Raw genomic sequence first — 18,291 nt, forward strand, 5'->3', positions numbered from 1 at the left:
TGAATTTATGCTTTTCCGCAAAGGCTTCCCGCTCCCTGTGCAATTCCTCGTACTCATCTGTCAGGATCATGAGTGCCTCTAGGTCGTCCACGTGGTAGGATCTCAACGCTATTCGGAGGTCTGGCGTGCAGTTCTCCTTAATGAGCTCCAGCGTTTCCTTTTTCCCATACCCGAGGGGTCTTATCAGGGTCTGCATCTCGACCATGTAGTCCTTAAATGCTTTCCTAAACCCTTGCTTCCTTTGTTTCACCTTGTCCGCGAGTTTCGTGAAGTATCCCCTGGGCAGGAAATACGTTTGGAAGCTATCTATAAATTCGGCCCAAGTCCTCCAGTGTTTGTTGTTTGAAATGTACCATTTCAGAGCCTTTCCCTGCATTAATTCCGGCATGGCTCGGGGAATCATGTTCAGGTCCAAGCCGTATGTGTTTGCGGACCATTCCACCAGCTCCAGGAATTCCAGGTGTTTTTTTTCTCCGTCGAAGCGAAAAGACCATTCTCTCACTTGTTTAGCAACTTTTGCGTAGTCCGGCTGGCTGGGCCTGGGTCTTTCTGGACTTGTCCTCGTTTCCCTGCTCGTCTCTCTCCGTTGACCTTCTCGAAACATACCCATACTGCTTTATTTGTGTATACTGCCGGGATAATCACGTTATTTGGGCGCCAGATGTAACGAATCCAACAACCGTTCTAGCGTCAGGCCAAGGCGAGAGTCAACGGAAACGAACCACGAGCGAACCAGAATCCTGCCTCAACAACTACCTCCAAGGAAGCCACATACTCCCGAGGAAAGGGCGGTACAGCAGTACCGCAAGGCACGCCAAATGAGGCTGCAGGGAAGAAAGTCAAGGATTAACAATGATGAAACGGTTTTGTTTACATTCCAACTTACCGCCAGAATTTTGTTTATAGTCATCAAAGCTTAGGGAAGAGGGCGCCTCGATCACAAGACGGTCGATCGGCACTCGATAGTGTCAATCGATGGGCAAAATATCGGAATTAGCAGCACATGACGGGTCACACTACAGAAATACCATGGTCAACAAGTGGCAACGCCGCCCCAACGGGAGTTATCGGGATCTATCGGCAACAATCGATTAACGGCGAATGGTGTGACCAGATGACGAAAAGACGAAAATGCGGAATGCGGGAAGAAGAAGGAAGAACGAAGAAGCGTCACGGAAATACGAATGGGCGGCAAAATTTGAAATTAGGAACGAGGAATATACTGAAAGGAGATCGGAACTGTGGAACTCGAGACGGAGCTGTGAGCGTCGACGGGATCTTAAGAATGTTCCGCGGTAACCGCAAGGCCGGATTTTAAATTCTCCCGAAGAACTTTCGAGGTGACAATCGACACAGGTACCGTAATAAAAGAGAGGCCAGATAAGTCAACCAAACGAATTCATTGTTTTCGTAAGGCAAACTTTCGGAGGCTAAATCTTTTTATATCTTGCTTTAATTGGTCCGATCTATATTCTTGCAACATAATGGCCGATGCCATAGATATTTTTTATACTGCAATTAAATCATTTTTCAACTCTTGTGTTCCGATGTACTATTCGTCTACCTCTAACAAACCTCCTTGGTTTAATAAAGAGTTGACACATCTAAGAAATGTTAAGTCCATACTTTATATAAAATTTAAAAATACCGGTTCTCAATCTATAGGTTAACGCTCAGTGTTATAAGAATTATTTAAACCGTTGTAAGTTCCAGTTCGCACAGGATCCCAAAATATAATTTCGTTAACACTAAGCGCAAAACAACTAGTTACCCTTCCTCGCTATTTTTTGAAAACACTTCGGTAACATCGGATCAGGCAATAGCCGATCTATTTGCCAAGTTTTTTCAAACCACATATTCTACGTTACCTCACTCCGAACGACCTTACTCTTACGCGGTATCAAAGTCAAATTTAATATTCTGTCCCACTTTAAACAAAAGCTCACTGCTTTATGATCTTCAGCGAGTTAAGCCTGTCTATTCGGGTCCCGACGGAATTCCTGGCTGTGTGCTTAGATTCTGTGCGGAAGCCTTGTGCAAACCTCTACTAAAACTGTTTAACTTATCTCTGGAATCTACACAGTTCCCCCAAATATGGAAGGAGTCCTTTGTGATCCCTCTCCATAAAAAAGGTAACAAAGGAATCTCCAAATTGTCTGCTATCCCTAAGCTTTTTAAAACGTTATCACTCCTCATTTGCAGCACCTTTGTAGGTCAATTATTTCACCATGTCAGCATGAATTCATGAAACGCAGATCAACAACTACCAACCTTCTGGAGCTAACCTCGTTCGTAGTACAGGGTTTCAAAAATAATCTTCAAACAGATGTCATTTATACGGATTTTAGTAAAGCATTCGACTCTGTTAATCATTCACTATTAGTAAGGAAACTTGATTTATTTGGTTTCCCTGTTGATCTCCTAAATTGGATTCTAAGTTATCTGAATGGCAGGACGCAACGGGTCCTGCCATTAAAAATTCTCTTTCTTGTCACATCCGGTGTCCCACAAGGGAACCACCTAGGTCCGCCCCTTTTTACCTTATTTATTAACGACCTTCCCTAATAATAAAGCATTTGCATTATGTACGCTGACGTTGTAAAATTATGCCTTCAGTATAAGGACATTTCTCGCCATTTGGACTTACAATCCGATCTAGATAGCTTTTAAACCTGGTGCCGTGATAACGTATTAAACTTAAATGGCTCCAAGTTTAAAGTTATGACCTTTTGTCGTGTAAACTGAATACACGCGATTTACACTCTAAGTGGGTGCTCTTTGGACAGAATAACACATGTTGATGATCTTGGTGTTCTTCTGGACCCTAAACTTAAATTTTCAGACCATATTTTGTCTATTGTCAATAAGGCCGGGGGTGTGCTTGGTTTTATAAAATGGTGGTCAAAGGAATTTGATGATCCTTACATGACCAAAATCTTATTTATTTCTCTAGTCCGTCCGATCCTCGAGTATGGATCACCAGTTTGGTGTCCACAATATGAAGTTTACTCGGACCGCATTGAATCGGTTCAAAAGAACTTCTTACTTTTTGCCTTACGGCGCCTTAATTGGGATGCAAACCTTAGATTACCTCCTTATTCAAGTAGACTAATGTTTATTAACTTACCCTCCTTAGCTAACCGTAGAACGATGCTTGGAACAGTCTTTATTTTTAACCTTATTCGTGGGGAAGTGGATAGTCCCGACTTGGTTAGTCGGCTAAACTTCACTGTTCCAAGCAGACTTACTAGAAATTACGTACCTCTAATTTTAAATCATTGTAGATCTAACTATGAGTTGCATGATCCCTACAGAGTATTATGTTCTGACTATAATAGATTATATCCTATTATCTCTAATTCTGACTCTCTGCCGTTTTTAAAGCGATCAATACTAACGTACTGAACGAATTCTTAGATATTTCTACTAGTAGACATATATTTCCTCGTCCTTTACTGTCTATATCGCGTCTATCTTCCCGCGATTCGAGCCGTCCGATACACGGCAGCGCCCCTCGGTCGGTTGGGCGGAAGGTGTGGCCGTGGGACTCGCGCGTAAAAAAAAAAAAAAAGGGGGAGATGTGAGGAGTTAAAACTCCGCACTTATGCGAATAGTGATCGCATGAGGAGGGCCTGCCGTTGCCAGTTACGCAACAAGTCAACGCGTAGTCACGGCATTGCGGAACTGGAGAAAGAGAGTTTGGGGACTCTGAACTGGAGAAAGAGAGTTCGGAGACTCTGAGAGAAGAGAGTTTGGAGACTCTAAACTTGAGGAAGAGAGTTTGCAGACTCTTAGCCTGAAGTCAGAAGGTTTGAAGGAAAGTAACGGTACAAGTTGGACTTTGGACCGGGCCAACGGTAAAACCCGTGGACTTTGGATCCGGAGACTGGAGACCAGAGGGATGAACCGTTAGAAAGGGCCTATAAAAGCGGGCCGAACGCTGGAAGTCGAGGACAACAAGTATACAAGTGAACAAGTGAAGAACGAAGTCACCAGAAGAGCTACAGCCGTGGTAGTCAACAAGGAGCAAGATCGCTACGTCAAAACGTTCGGGACAAGAAAGGTCTCCGAATTGAGACGCAGGTAGCTGAGGTCCGATACGACGAAGCACGGGTAGCCCGGAGACATTCAACAGGCGAAGTCAGACCTAGGAGGGCACAAGAAAGCGGCAGGGATTGTGGTGTAGACCCGGTGGACTGTGGACCCGGTGAGACCGCGTACTTGAACCAGGCGATAGCCTGGAGTGTCCGTGCGATCCAAGCAGGCGTGGTACCGGCGCCACCAGTCTGAACAGACGTGGGGTTGGCGTGTTGCGGTTTCACAGGCGTTCGCCTTGGGGAATCGCAGCCGTTAGCTTCCGTGAGTCTGCGTACGACAACAATTCTCAGCCCAAGTGACCCATACTACGGTCCGCGCCACCCAGAACGACGAGAGCGGCGAGACAGCGGAACCAAGGCGCCGAGCAGACCATCCGCACCGGCAGGAGAGATAAGGTAGGGTGGAACGTTCGTCTTTCAGTGGGCGTCTTGCTACAGGGACTACGGCGTATCCGGGCGATAGCGCGGTGCGTCGGTAGGAACTGAACAGGCGTCCGGCGGGACCGGCCGAGACAGAGCAAGGGACAAGTGGTTGTGGCTAGCGAGGCGTATGCCTTTGAGAGCCCGCCAATTGTTCACCCTAGTCTGGGAACGGTGACGCTTCCCTAAGCCTTTGGCCTTTCTTCTCGCCACCCGCACACGTGCGTCCGCGGCAGTACCAGGGTCCGACTCTACGACGGGAGAGCAGAGACGTCTGGACAATCAAATTACGTTGTAAACCGAGTACAAATAAAGACCCAAGAGACACATCTGCAAGTGTAACCGGGTGTTCACGTTATATTATAAATTTGGTGGGAAGAACGCACAAATCTACTGAGCTAGCCGCACGTATTCCGTAGCGAGCAGACCAAGCAAATCAGTTCGTTACAATACTTAACTCTGAATTTTTCCAAGGTATGTACGCAATCAACAGGCATGCTCGTCTCTCCAGACGGGTAGGTGGAGTCCTAATTGCGGTTAGGGGTACCTCACATCAGAGGAGGATAACGTAGAATTCATATAAGTAAAGCTGACATTTTCTGATAGTTATGTTTATATTACGTGTTCTTACATTCCGCTGTGTTCTGAATTCTCAGAATATATAAATCCTTTTTCCGCTATCCAATCCGTTTCAAATAGACTGTCCGATAGGGACCAATTGTTAGTTCTAGGTGATTTTAAAATACCTTTCACTATGTGGTCATGACTTTATTGACGGCTTGCTCGACTTGTCGCAAGTTAATTATTTGCAAAACTCTCCGGATCGATCATTGGATGGATGTCTTGTGAAAAATCCTGAATGTATCTTTCCGTCCTTTTACTCAATCTACTATCATCCTACTTTCGAGGTGACAATCGACATTGGTACCCTAATAAAAGAGAAATCAGAGAAGCCAACCAAACGAATTCATTGTTTTCGCTAGGCAAACTTTCTGAAGCTAGATAATGTTACATTTAAATGGGTCCGATCTTTACCTCTTCAACATAATGCGGATGCCATAAATATATTTTATACCGCAATTAAATGATTACCGTTACTCGTAGAGTAAAAGGGTATACTAGATTCGTTGAAAAGTATGTAACAGGCAGAAGGAAGCGTTTCCGACCATATAAAGTATATATATTCTTGATCAGGATCAATAGCCGAGTCGATCTGGCCATGTCCGTCTGTCCGTCCGTCTGTCCGTCCGTATGAACGTCGAGATCTCAGGAACTATAAAAGCTAGAAAGTTGAAATTCAGCATGCAGACTCCAGTCACATAGAAGCAGCGCAAGTTTGTCGATTCATGTTGCCACGCCCACTTTGGATATTTTTTTATTTTTGTGTTAGTCTCCTTAATTTCTATCGGTTTGCCAAAGAACTTCTTGCCACGCCCACTCTAACGCCCACAAACCGCCCAAAGCTGCCCAGCCCACACTTTTGAAAAATGTTACGATATTTTTTCATTTTTGCATTAGTTATGTAAAATTCTATCGATTTACCAAAAAACTTTTTGCCACGCCCACAAACCGCAAAAACTGTCAGTGTTGAAGACTCTCCTGCGCACTTTCACCATCTGAGTAACGGGTATCAGATAGTCGGGGAATAGTCGACTATAGCGTTCTCTCTTGTTTTAAATTACAATTTTCGCTAGCTAATAGACGGACAGACGCACGGACATGGCCAGATCGATTCCGCTCATCTATTATTGTCTAGACTTGTACGTATTGACATTTCCATTTTTCTGAGAGTCAATTTCATCGTGCGCTCTATTGCGCTTAATAAAACTTTTTGATAACAAGAGAGAACGCTATAGTCGAGTTTATCGACTATAGGAGACCCGTTACTCAGCTAGTGAAAATGAGAAGGAGAAATTTCAACACTGACAGTTAGAGTGGGCGAGGCAAAAACTTTTTCTGCAAATCGATTAAAATTTACAAGACTAATAAAAAAATGAAAAATTATCAAAACATTTTTGTGGGCGTTAGAGTGGGCGTGGCGTCTATGTCTCTGGAGTCTGTATGCTTAATTTCTAGCTTTTGTAGTTTCTGAGATCTCGACGTTCATACGGACGGACAGATAGACATGGCCAAATCGATTCCGCTATATTGATCAAGAATATATATACTTTCTATGGTCTCTGGTCTTCTGCCTGTTATTTACTTTTCAACGAATCTAGTATACCCTCTAGTATACTCTAAGAGTAACAGGAATACAAATCTTGTTTCGACAAAACTCACTTTTATTTATTTATATTTATTATAAGCAATGCAATAAAAAAGAACAAGAGAGAAGGCTATAGTCGAGTTCCCGACTATCTGATACCCGTTACTCAGCTAGTGGAAGTGCGAAGGAGATTCTTCAACACTGACATTTTTGTCAGTTTGAGGGCGTTACAGTGGGCCTGGCAAAAAGTTGTTTGGCAAATCGATAGAAATTAACAAGTCTAATACAAAATGAAAAAATATCAAAACAGTTTTAAAAGTGTGGGCGTGGCTGTTTTGGGCGGTTTGTGGGCGTTAGAGTGGGTTTGGCAAAAAGTTTTTGGGCAAATCGATAGAAATTTACAAGACTAATACAAAAATGAAAAAATATCAAAACATTTTTCAAAAGTGTGGGCGTGGAAGTTTTAGGAGGTTTGTGGGCGATAGAGTGGGCGCGGCAACCATATCTACTAAAAGTGATCGAACATGGAAACCTTACGGTACTTATTCAGATTCTATTGGAAAACTAAAAAAATAAATTTTAAGAAAAAAAAGGAATTGCATTTTGTAGATGAAACTGTTAGAGGTATTGTTGTTTACTTACTTATTTCGGATACCTTATATATAAAAAATGTCGTTCATGACTCAGAGAGTTATATACAAAGTTGCAGGATATCGTTGCTACTGTTGACTGCATATTTTTTATCCTTAAGCAACTTCAGATTGGTGTCCGCGTTGTACCATTCAGGTAGATATGGCATATATTTATGTAGGGATAATACAAATTATGTTTATTTGTTTGGGTAATGTTTACAAGGTTGTAAAATGAAAAAACTACGACTCTGGCACTGTGGACGCATCGACTGACCTAGTTAAAAATTCAGCAGCGACTAACTTCAACATATTATTTGAGAGATACCGTGAAAGAGAGAGAGATTGTCGGCAATGCTATTCGGATCTGGCTGATGAAATACTTGGCGGTTCTGGTGGAATAAGAAACAGTGTGTTCACTCCCAATACATCTAGGCTGCCTAATTATACTAACTTACTCCAATCGCACATTTATCAAGTTCGATGGCAAAAAACGCCCACAAACCGCACAAAACTGTCACGCCCACTCTTTTGAAAAATGTTTTGCTATTTTCTCACATTTTTGTTAGTCTTGTAAATTTCTGTCGATTTGGAAAAAAACTGAGCGCCTCGCTCGCTTACTGTGTTAAATTTGTTCGTCATGTAGAAAATACTCCTCGAGGTGGGTGTTTAAAAAGAGAAGCAAGCTGACCAACTTTCCAAGCTTATGTTGAAGTTCCGACAGTGAAAACTTTTCCGGAAGTAATTATACCCGTTACTCGTAGAGTAAAAGGGTAACTAGATTCGTTAAAATGTATGTAACAGGCAGAAGGAAGCGTTTCCGAACATATAAAGTATATATATTCTTGATCAGGATCAGTAGCCGAATCGATCTGTCCGTCCGTCTGGCCGTCTGTCCGTCTGTCCGTATGAACGTCGAGACCTCAGGAACTACAAAAGCTTGAAAGTTGAGATTAAGCATACAGACTCCAGGGACATAGACGCAGCGCAAGTTTGTCGATTCATGTTGCCACGCCCACTCTAACGCCCACAAACCGCCTAAAACAGCCACGCCCACACTTTTGAAAAAGGTTTTGATATTTTTTCATTTTTGTATTAGACTTGTAAATTTCTATTGATTTGCCAAAAAATTATTTGCCACGCCCACTCTAACGCCCACAAACCGCCCAAAACTGCCACGCCCACACTTTTGAAAAATGTTTTGATATTTTGTCATTTTTTTTATTAGACTTGTAAATTTCTATCGATTTGCCAAAATCCATTTTGCCACGCCCACAAGCCGCCAAAAACTGTCAGTGTCAAAGACTCTCCTTCGCACTTCCACTAGCTGAGTAACGGGTATCAGATAGTCGGGGAACTCGACTATAGCGTTCTCTCTTGTTTTTTAACTCTTGTGCTCCGATGTACTATCCGTCAATCTCTAACAAACCGTCATGGGTTAACACAGAGATTACACACAGATTAGAAATGTAAAGTCCAGTCCGGTATTTAAAAATACAGGTTCTCAGTCTATCCTTTCTAAATATTTAAGTTGTCGGTAAAATGGTACTGTGCTTAATGCTCAGTGTTAGAAGAACTATTTAAACCGTTGTAAGTTCCAGTTAACGCAGCATCCGAAAGAGTTTTAAAATTAGTGTTAGCGCAAAACAATTTCTTACCCTTCCTCGCTATTTTTTGAAAACGGAATATAGTACAATAACATCAGGAACATCAGGCATCTTTTTTCAAACAACATATTCTGCGTTACAGCATTCCGAACAGGCATACTCATACGTGGTATTAAAATCTAATTTTATATTTTGTCCCACTCTAAATGAAATCTTACTGCTTTTCGATCTTAAGCATGTTAAGCTGTTCGCCAGGCTCTAACGGAATTCCTCGCTGTGAGCTTAGATTCTGAAATTGTTTACCTCATCTTTGGAATCTTCGCAGTTCCCCCATATATGGAAGGAGTCCCTTGTGATCCCTCTCCATAAAAAATGTAACAAATTGGATGCAAGCAATTACAGAGGAATCCCTAATTTATTGGCTATCCCTAAGATTTTTGAAAATGTTATTACTTCTTATTTGCAGCCCCTTTGTAGGTCAATTATGTTGTAATTATGTTGTAGCTAACTTCCCTGATAATACAGGGCTTCAAAAACAATCTTCAAACAGATGTCATCGACACTGACTTTAAAGCATTTGACTCTTCTAGTAAGGAAACTTGATTTATTAAGATGCCCTGTTGATCTTCTTGTCAGGATGAATGTCAGGACGCAACGGTTTCTATTTAAAAATTCTCGTTCTTGTATTCTCAGAGTCACATCCAGTGTCCTACAAGGAAGCCCCCTTAATCCGCTCCATTTTACCTTACCTATTAACGACTTTCCTTTAGATATAAAACATTCGCGTATACTTAAGTACGCAGACGATGTTTAATTATACCTCTAGTATAAAGACATTTCTTGTTTTTTGGATCTAGAGTGCTCTGAAATATGCTGCCGTGATGAAGTACTAAACGTTAAAACTGTGTAAAGTGTCGTGTCAACCCACGACACGCGACGTACACTCTAAATGGGTGCTTTTTGGACAGAATAACGCGCGTTAATGATCTTGGTGTTCTTCTGGACTCTAAACTAAAATTTTCAGACCATAGTTTGTCTATTGTCAATAAGGCCAGGGGTGTGATTGGTTTTGTAAAAAGTTCGATAAAAGAATTGGATGATCCTTACATGACCAAAACCTTATTCATTTCACTTGTCCGTCCGATTCTTAAGTTTGGATCACGTGTTTAGAGTCCGCAATACGTTATTTACTCGGACCGAATGGAATCGGTTAAAAAAATTCAAACCTTCCTATGCCAGTCGAGTAATGTTAATTAATTTACCCTCCTTAGCTAACCATAGAACGATGTTTGGAACAGTCTTTATTCGTGGTGAAGTTAATAGTACCGGCCTTGGTTAGTTGGCTTAACTTCTTTGTTCCAGGAGATTCACTATAAACTGCTTACCCCTTGTATGAAATGAAACCGCCAGTGTAACTGTTTAGTTTATTGTTTGGTTTATTTCAGACACTTAAAATGATAAGGTCGACAGCGATGCGTACGTTCTTATTGAGAGAAAAAATAGTGACTAAAACTATGCTTTAGATCGCCATACGATTATGCTGGCTTAAGATGTAAGCAAGTTACAGTTAGGAGTTATAAGTTATGGAAAAGTACTCGCGCAGCGGTGGAATGGTTGCTTTGATTTCGCTGATAAGCGAACAAGTATAAGCAAAGATAAAGGGTTGTTCAGCACAGAGGCAGCGAAGCCATTTTGGCAATAGGGCGTTTATATGAGCCGTGGACAGTCTTTACCGTTACGACCCGGACCTTGTCGTCTTATTCTGAGTGCACTTCGGTTATCAGTCCAAGGATCCATTTAGAGGGTGCTAGATTAGGTTTCTTGATTACTACCAATGTATCGAACTTCAAGTATCCAAGTATCCGTTTCATATGGAGTTTAATTGAGCGAACACCAGTTTCCCACATCCCTCCAAAATGGGGAGCAGATGGGGGTATAAAGTGCCAAGAAATCCCTTCGTTGGCGAGATTCTCGCCAATTCCTCATCTCTTGCTTGTTGAATGGCCAGGCGTTTCATGTCATCCAAGGATTGCTTGCCTCCATGTGGTTCCGTTGTCCGAATATAGGTCAGTAGGCTTCGCTCGGCGGGCGATGAATCGTTGAAAGGCTGCGATGAAAGCCATTGTAGTTAGATCACTGTAGTTAGATCACCTTTCCGATGCGTGCAGTTCATCCTTTGGATTCCTTGATTGGAATTTCACAGGCGTTCGCCTTGGGGAATCGCAGCCGTTAGCTTCCGTGAGTCTGCGTACGACAACAATTCTCAGCCCAAGTGACCCATACTACGGTCCGCGCCACCCAGAACGACGAGAGCGGCGAGACAGCGGAACCAAGGCGCCGAGCAGACCATCCGCACCGGCAGGAGAGATAAGGTAGGGTGGAACGTTCGTCTTTCAGTGGGCGTCTTGCTACAGGGACTACGGCGTATCCGGGCGATAGCGCGGTGCGTCGGTAGGAACTGAACAGGCGTCCGGCGGGACCGGCCGAGACAGAGCAAGGGACAAGTGGTTGTGGCTAGCGAGGCGTATGCCTTTGAGAGCCCGCCAATTGTTCACCCTAGTCTGGGAACGGTGACGCTTCCCTAAGCCTTTGGCCTTTCTTCTCGCCACCCGCACACGTGCGTCCGCGGCAGTACCAGGGTCCGACTCTACGACGGGAGAGCAGAGACGTCTGGACAATCAAATTACGTTGTAAACCGAGTACAAATAAAGACCCAAGAGACACATCTGCAAGTGTAACCGGGTGTTCACGTTATATTATAAATTTGGTGGGACGAACGCACAAATCTACTGAGCTAGCCGCACGTATTCCGTAGCGAGCAGACCAAGCAAATCAGTTCGTTACAATACTTAACTCTGAATTTTTCCAAGGTATGTACGCAATCAACAGGCATGCTCGTCTCTCCAGACGGGTAGGTGGAGTCCTAATTGCGGTTAGGGGTACCCTCACATCAGAGGAGGATAACGTAGAATTCATATAAGTAAAGCTGACATTTTCTGATAGTTATGTTTATATTACGTGTTCTTACATTCCGCTGTGTTCTGAATTCTCAGAATATATAAATCCTTTTTCCGCTATCCAATCCGTTTCAAATAGACTGTCCGATAGGGACCAATTGTTAGTTCTAGGTGATTTTAAAATACCTTTCACTATGTGGTCATGACTTTATTGACGGCTTGCTCGACTTGTCGCAAGTTAATTATTTGCAAAACTCTCCGGATCGATCATTGGATGGATGTCTTGTGAAAAATCCTGAATGTATCTTTCCGTCCTTTTACTCAATCTACTATCATCCTACTTTCGAGGTGACAATCGACATTGGTACCCTAATAAAAGAGAAATCAGAGAAGCCAACCAAACGAATTCATTGTTTTCGCTAGGCAAACTTTCTGAAGCTAGATAATGTTACATTTAAATGGGTCCGATCTTTACCTCTTCAACATAATGCGGATGCCATAAATATATTTTATACCGCAATTAAATGATTACCGTTACTCGTAGAGTAAAAGGGTATACTAGATTCGTTGAAAAGTATGTAACAGGCAGAAGGAAGCGTTTCCGACCATATAAAGTATATATATTCTTGATCAGGATCAATAGCCGAGTCGATCTGGCCATGTCCGTCTGTCCGTCCGTCTGTCCGTCCGTATGAACGTCGAGATCTCAGGAACTATAAAAGCTAGAAAGTTGAAATTCAGCATGCAGACTCCAGTCACATAGAAGCAGCGCAAGTTTGTCGATTCATGTTGCCACGCCCACTTTAACGCCCACAAACCGCCAAAAACTGCCACGCCCACACTTTTGAAAAATGTTTGGATATTTTTTTATTTTTGTGTTAGTCTCCTTAATTTCTATCGGTTTGCCAAAGAACTTCTTGCCACGCCCACTCTAACGCCCACAAACCGCCCAAAGCTGCCCAGCCCACACTTTTGAAAAATGTTTGGATATTTTTTTATTTTTGTGTTAGTCTCCTTAATTTCTATCGATTTACCAAAAAACTTTTTGCCACGCCCACAAACCGCAAAAACTGTCAGTGTTGAAGACTCTCCTGCGCACTTTCACCATCTGAGTAACGGGTATCAGATAGTCGGGGAATAGTCGACTATAGCGTTCTCTCTTGTTTTAAATTACAATTTTCGCTAGCTAATAGACGGACAGACGCACGGACATGGCCAGATCGATTCCGCTCATCTATTATTGTCTAGACTTGTACGTATTGACATTTCCATTTTTCTGAGAGTCAATTTCATCGTGCGCTCTATTGCGCTTAATAAAACTTTTTGATAACAAGAGAGAACGCTATAGTCGAGTTTATCGACTATAGGAGACCCGTTACTCAGCTAGTGAAAATGAGAAGGAGAAATTTCAACACTGACAGTTAGAGTGGGCGAGGCAAAAACTTTTTCTGCAAATCGATTAAAATTTACAAGACTAATAAAAAAATGAAAAATTATCAAAACATTTTTGTGGGCGTTAGAGTGGGCGTGGCGTCTATGTCTCTGGAGTCTGTATGCTTAATTTCTAGCTTTTGTAGTTTCTGAGATCTCGACGTTCATACGGACTGACAGATAGACATGGCCAAATCGATTCCGCTATATTGATCAAGAATATATATACTTTCTATGGTCTCTGGTCTTCTGCCTGTTATTTACTTTTCAACGAATCTAGTATACCCTCTAGTATACTCTAAGAGTAACAGGAATACAAATCTTGTTTCGACAAAACTCACTTTTATTTATTTATATTTATTATAAGCAATGCAATAAAAAAGAACAAGTGAGAAGGCTATAGTCGAGTTCCCGACTATCTGATACCCGTTACTCAGCTAGTGGAAGTGCGAAGGAGAATCTTCAACACTGACATTTTTGTCTGTTTGAGGGCGTTACAGTGGGCCTGGCAAAAAGTTGTTTGGCAAATCGATAGAAATTAACAAGTCTAATACAAAAATGAAAAAATATCAAAACAGTTTTTAAAAGTGTGGGCGTGGCTGTTTTGGGCGGTTTGTGGGCGTTAGAGTGGGTTTGGCAAAAAGTTTTTGGGCAAATCGATAGAAATTTACAAGACTAATACAAAAATGAAAAAATATCAAAACATTTTTCAAAAGTGTGGGCGTGGAAGTTTTAGGAGGTTTGTGGGCGATAGAGTGGGCGCGGCAACCATATCTACTAAAAGTGATCGAACATGGAAACCTTACGGTACTTATTCAGATTCTATTGGAAAACTAAAAAAATAAATTTTAAGAAAAAAAAGGAATTGCATTTTGTAGATGAAACTGTTAGAGGTATTGTTGTTTACTTACTTATTTCGGATACCTTATATATAAAAAATGTCGTTCATGACTCAGAGAGTTATATACAAAGTTGCAGGATATCGTTGCTACTGTTGACTGCATATTTTTTATCCTTAAGCAACTTCAGATTGGTGTCCGCGTTGTACCATTCAGGTAGATATGGCATATATTTATGTAGGGATAATACAAATTATGTTTATTTGTTTGGGTAATGTTTACAAGGTTGTAAAATGAAAAAACTACGACTCTGGCACTGTGGACGCATCGACTGACCTAGTTAAAAATTCAGCAGCGACTAACTTCAACATATTATTTGAGAGATACCGTGAAAGAGAGAGAGATTGTCGGCAATGCTATTCGGATCTGGCTGATGAAATACTTGGCGGTTCTGGTGGAATAAGAAACAGTGTGTTCACTCCCAATACATCTAGGCTGCCTAATTATACTAACTTACTCCAATCGCACATTTATCAAGTTCGATGGCAAAAAACGCCCACAAACCGCACAAAACTGTCACGCCCACTCTTTTGAAAAATGTTTTGCTATTTTCTCACATTTTTGTTAGTCTTGTAAATTTCTGTCGATTTGGAAAAAAACTGAGCGCCTCGCTCGCTTACTGTGTTAAATTTGTTCGTCATGTAGAAAATACTCCTCGAGGTGGGTGTTTAAAAAGAGAAGCAAGCTGACCAACTTTCCAAGCTTATGTTGAAGTTCCGACAGTGAAAACTTTTCCGGAAGTAATTATACCCGTTACTCGTAGAGTAAAAGGGTAACTAGATTCGTTAAAATGTATGTAACAGGCAGAAGGAAGCGTTTCCGAACATATAAAGTATATATATTCTTGATCAGGATCAGTAGCCGAATCGATCTGTCCGTCCGTCTGGCCGTCTGTCCGTCTGTCCGTATGAACGTCGAGACCTCAGGAACTACAAAAGCTTGAAAGTTGAGATTAAGCATACAGACTCCAGGGACATAGACGCAGCGCAAGTTTGTCGATTCATGTTGCCACGCCCACTCTAACGCCCACAAACCGCCTAAAACAGCCACGCCCACACTTTTGAAAAAGGTTTTGATATTTTTTCATTTTTGTATTAGACTTGTAAATATCTATTGATTTGCCAAAAAATTATTTGCCACGCCCACTCTAACGCCCACAAACCGCCCAAAACTGCCACGCCCACACTTTTGAAAAATGTTTTGATATTTTTTCATTTTTGTATTAGACTTGTAAATTTCTATCGATTTGCCAAATCCATTTTGCCACGCCCACAAGCCGCCAAAAAATGTCAGTGTTGAAGACTCTCCTTCGCACTTCCACTAGCTGAGTAACGGGTATCAGATAGTCGGGGAACTCGACTATAGCGTTCTCTCTTGTTTTTTAACTCTTGTGCTCCGATGTACTATCCGTCAATCTCTAACAAACCTTCATGGGTTAACACAGAGATTACACACAGATTAGAAATGTAAAGTCCAGTCCGGTATTTAAAAATACAGGTTCTCAGTCTATCCTTTCTAAATATTTAAGTTGTCGGTAAAATGGTACTGTGCTTAATGCTCAGTGTTAGAAGAACTATTTAAACCGTTGTAAGTTCCAGTTAACGCAGCATCCGAAAGAGTTTTAAAATTAGTGTTAGCGCAAAACAATTTCTTACCCTTCCTCGCTATTTTTTGAAAACGGAATATAGTACAATAACATCAGGAACATCAGGCATCTTTTTTCAAACAACATATTCTGCGTTACAGCATTCCGAACAGGCATACTCATACGTGTTATTAAAATCTAATTTTATATTTTGTCCCACTCTAAATGAAAGCTTACTGCTTTTCGATCTTAAGCATGTTAAGCTGTTCGCCAGGCTCTAACGGAATTCCTCGCTGTGAGCTTAGATTCTGAAATTGTTTACCTCATCTTTGGAATCTTCGCAGTTCCCCCATATATGGAAGGAGTCCCTTGTGATCCCTCTCCATAAAAAATGTAACAAATTGGATGCAAGCAATTACAGAGGAATCCCTAATTTATTGGCTATCCCTAAGATTTTTGAAAATGTTATTACTTCTTATTTGCAGCCCCTTTGTAGGTCAATTATGTTGTAATTATGTTGTAGCTAACTTCCCTGATAATACAGGGCTTCAAAAACAATCTTCAAAAAGATGTCATCGACACTGACTTTAAAGCATTTGACTCTTCTAGTAAGGAAACTTGATTTATTAAGATGCCCTGTTGATCTTCTTGTCAGGATGAATGTCAGGACGCAACGGTTTCTATTTAAAAATTCTCGTTCTTGCATTCTCAGAGTCACATCCAGTGTCCTACAAGGAAGCCCCCTTAATCCGCTCCATTTTACCTTACCTATTAACGACTTTCCTTTAGATATAAAACATTCGCGTATACTTAAGTACGCAGACGATGTTTAATTATACCTCTAGTATAAAGACATTTCTTGTTTTTTGGATCTAGAGTGCTCTGAAATATGCTGCCGTGATGAAGTACTAAACGTTAAAACTGTGTAAAGTGTCGTGTCAACCCACGACACGCGACGTACACTCTAAATGGGTGCTTTTTGGACAGAATAACGCGCGTTAATGATCTTGGTGTTCTTCTGGACTCTAAACTAAAATTTTCAGACCATAGTTTGTCTATTGTCAATAAGGCCAGGGGTGTGATTGGTTTTGTAAAAAGTTCGATAAAAGAATTGGATGATCCTTACATGACCAAAACCTTATTCATTTCACTTGTCCGTCCGATTCTTAAGTTTGGATCACGTGTTTAGAGTCCGCAATACGTTATTACTCGGACCGAATGGAATCGGTTAAAAAAATTCAAACCTTCCTATGCCAGTCGAGTAATGTTAATTAATTTACCCTCCTTAGCTAACCATAGAACGATGTTTGGAACAGTCTTTATTCGTGGTGAAGTTAATAGTACCGGCCTTGGTTAGTTGGCTTAACTTCTTTGTTCCAGGAGATTCACTATAAACTGCTTACCCCTTGTATGAAATGAAACCGCCAGTGTAACTGTTTAGTTTATTGTTTGGTTTATTTCAGACACTTAAAATGATAAGGTCGACAGCGATGCGTACGTTCTTATTGAGAGAAAAAATAGTGACTAAAACTATGCTTTAGATCGCCATACGATTATGCTGGCTTAAGATGTAAGCAAGTTACAGTTAGGAGTTATAAGTTATGGAAAAGTACTCGCGCAGCGGTGGAATGGTTGCTTTGATTTCGCTGATAAGCGAACAAGTATAAGCAAAGATAAAGGGTTGTTCAGCACAGAGGCAGCGAAGCCATTTTGGCAATAGGGCGTTTATATGAGCCGTGGACAGTCTTTACCGTTACGACCCGGACCTTGTCGTCTTATTCTGAGTGCACTTCGGTTATCAGTCCAAGGATCCATTTAGAGGGTGCTAGATTAGGTTTCTTGATTACTACCAATGTATCGAACTTCAAGTATCCAAGTATCCGTTTCATATGGAGTTTAATTGAGCGAACACCAGTTTCCCACATCCCTCCAAAATGGGGAGCAGATGGGGGTATAAAGTGCCAAGAAATCCCTTCGTTGGCGAGATTCTCGCCAATTCCTCATCTCTTGCTTGTTGAATGGCCAGGCGTTTCATGTCATCCAAGGATTGCTTGCCTCCATGTGGTTCCGTTGTCCGAATATAGGTCAGTAGGCTTCGCTCGGCGGGCGATGAATCGTTGAAAGGCTGCGATGAAAGCCATTGTAGTTAGATCACTGTAGTTAGATCACCTTTCCGATGCGTGCAGTTCATCCTTTGGATTCCTTGATTGCGATAGGTTCAGCGTTATCTAGCCCTGTATGTTAAAAGCAGCGGCTAGCTTGAACTCAAGGAATTGGTAGCTCTCCGATAATCTGGTTACTAGTGCCTTTGCGTTGAAGAAAGCAACGTTTGCATTGAAAGACAGCATTTCTGATGAGATTGCGGGCTCCCAGAATCCAGTACTGCTGACCGAGATTTATAAACGTTGCATCAACTCAAGTGTGAAGATGGGAGACATGGAGGAGAAATTCAATTATCGA

Source organism: Drosophila teissieri, chromosome 2L (genome assembly GCF_016746235.2).
Source record: "Drosophila teissieri strain GT53w chromosome 2L, Prin_Dtei_1.1, whole genome shotgun sequence".
Lineage (NCBI taxonomy): Eukaryota > Metazoa > Arthropoda > Insecta > Diptera > Drosophilidae > Drosophila > Drosophila teissieri.